The sequence below is a fragment of the Coccinella septempunctata genome, chromosome 4, assembly GCF_907165205.1.
Source record: "Coccinella septempunctata chromosome 4, icCocSept1.1, whole genome shotgun sequence".
NCBI classification, from domain to species: Eukaryota; Metazoa; Arthropoda; class Insecta; order Coleoptera; family Coccinellidae; genus Coccinella; species Coccinella septempunctata.
Genome location: NC_058192.1, coordinates 30,957,736 through 30,960,797, shown reverse-complemented (window position 1 = coordinate 30,960,797; position 3,062 = coordinate 30,957,736).

The window sequence follows — 3,062 nt, the reverse complement described above, 5'->3', positions numbered from 1 at the left end:
GACAGGCCTCTTCAATTAATTCATTCAGATGTTATGGGTCCAATTAAACCCAATTCATGGCCTGGTCATAAGAGGTACATAATCGTATTTGTAGATGATTATTCCAGATATGCTAACATATATTGTCTAAAATCTAAAGATGAATCCGGTCAAGCGTTTGATAAATTTCTGATTTCTGCACGTAACCTACTAGGTGCAGATGCAAAAGTCTGCTATGTTAGATCAGACAGAGGTACTGAGTTCACCGGTGGAAATTTTGCTGAAATAATGAAAAGAGAAAAAATAGAGTCAGACAGCGGTCCACCATATACTCCTGAGCTGAACGGAACAGCCGAGAGATTTAACAAATCTATTCAGAGAACAATTAGAGCTTTTATGTGTGATTCGGGCTTACCACAAAGCATGTGGGAACTAGCCGCTGAAACAGCTGTTCACACTTATAACAGAACTCCACACAAGTCAATTGGGTATGAAGTACCGTTAATTAAATTTTCACCTAGAGCAAACTGTCATTTAGAGCATATTAGAAGGTTTGGATGTGTTGCTTATGTTAAGTTACCATTCGTCGAAACAAAGTTCAGCAATGTTTCGATAAAAACCATATTGGTAGGGCATACACCCACAGGATACATTTTATGGCATCCTAGCACGAGAAAGTTCATAGAATCGAAACATGTGAGGTTTATAGAGAGATTAGTGTACAAAGATGCTTATTTGAAGAATCAGAGTAAAGAGTTAAGTGTTGAGAGTACATCAGATAAAACAACTGAATTCACTGTTGTGAGCGAACCAACAGAAATAGATCAATCAGAGGCGAATACATCTAAGCCTAGAAAAAGAGGTAGACCAAAGAAAATAAATTCAGAGAAAAGCGCAGAAGAACTAAATAAAGAGAGAAATTCAGAGTTACCACCAAACAAAACTGAGGGTCCATTTACAAGAAGTAAAGCTAAGAGAATTGAAGATATAAGCTTTGCTCGTTACACTAGAGTTGAAGATGTGGGTGAGGTAAATAAAGATGAATTGGAGCATATATTATTAGCTCCAATTCAAAATGATCCAATCACATTTGAAGAAGCAATAAATTCAGAGAACAAAGAGTTATTGAATCAAGCTATTAGAGAAGAGCTGGATTCTATGAAAGAGAATGAGGTCTGGGTCATCGTAGATCGACCTAAAGTAGATATCGATGGCAAGAGACCAAACATTATTGACTCCAAATGGGTGTTTAAAAGGAAAGTTGAAAACAATGGGTCAATTAAGTATAAGGCACGACTTGTCTCACGAGGGTTTAAAGATAAAAATGTTTATGGTCTTAAAGAAACATATGCTCCGGTGTCAAGGTTGTCCTTGATTCGAGCTGTTCTCTCCATAATCAATAAGGAGAACTTAGATGCATGTCAAATGGACGTCAAAACGGCGTTCCTGAATGGAGAACTTGAAGAAGAGGTCTTCATGGAAATCCCAGAGGGTTTGAACGTTAAAGAGAACACTAAACTTGAAAAGGTTTGTAAATTGAAAAAGTCTCTTTATGGTCTCAGAGTAAGTCCCAAGTTGTGGAATAAAAGATTTTCAGAGGAAGCTCGAAAGCTTGGTTTGGAAAATGATCTTCATGACCCTTGTCTCTTCACCTGGAGACTTAACGGAAAACTGGCTATAGTGATACTATATGTAGACGACATGTTGCTTGCAAGCAATGACCCAGAGAAACTTAATCAAATAAAATTGCACTTTGGTAATGTGTTTCAAATGAAAGATTTAGGGGAGCCCAGACAATTTCTGGGTATTACAATTCAGAGGGATAGAGAAAGAAGAAGTATTACGTTGCACCAAAGTGCATATACAGAGAGAGAAAGATTCAACATGCATGAGTCAAAACCACAGAGCACTCCTATGGTAACCCGTCAGGTTGATCAAAGGAACAACAACCTTAAATGCAGCATAGAAAATTCAGAGGAACAAAAGGAATTCAAAAGAGTACCATTCAGAGAAGCAATAGGTAGTTTAATGTATTTGGCCAATGCAACTCGACCAGATATTTCTTTTGCAATAAACTATCTAGCGAGAAAACAGGTAAACCCGACTGAAGATGACTGGATAGAAGTAAAAAGAGTTCTTAGATACTTAAGAGGCACAACTAATATAGGTATTAAGTTCCTATCCAATTCAGAGAACTTGGAAGCTCTCTCCGATGCTAGCTTCAGAGATTGTGAGGACTCGAAATCCACCGGAGGGTATATAATCAAATTATTCGGAGACGTAATAACTTGGAGGAGTCATAAACAGTCTACTGTGACGACTTCTACATGTCAAGCAGAGTACCTAGCAATGAGTGACGCTTGCCAAGAGCTGATATCACTCGATAAATCTATTAGATACATAATTGGCCAGACGTTTTACCCAATTACGTTGTGGTGTGATAATAAATCAGCCAAAGATTGTACCGAGAAAGATGGAAGCCACAAACTTAAAACCTTCGACTTGAGTGTAGAGGAAATTAAAAATGAGTTAGTATTCAGAGAGAAAACTGGAAACAGAAAAACCATGGCAATTACACATGGAGATTTTGTGAAACAGTGCGTAGAGGAAAAGAAGGTTAGGATGTGCTGGATACCTAGTGATGAAAATTTAGCGGACATAATGACCAAACCTTTGCCGCAAAGTAAACATCAGTACTTGAGAGACAAAATCACTAATATATAAGTTAACATGTACATATGTATTTCAGAGTAATTAATTTTCTACAAGTATGTTCACAGGCCAATAAGATGCAACACTAGGGACTAAAATTCCGAGGACACTCAAAATCAACAAGTCCCTGTCCCATAGAGTTTAATTTATTAATGTTTAATTATTTAAAATGTATTGTATTAGAGTGGATGTATTCGACAAAGGGAGGGAGTGTAAAAAGAATAAGCTTTGTCGATACATAGAGCGTCTGCGCAATACTTGAGAGCTCAGTAGTGGAGGAACGCTATGCCGTCTATGATATAGTCAGTCGATCATTGACAAGCGTTGAGATCGCATCTTATATGAAAATAGTTCAGAGTTGTTATTCAGAG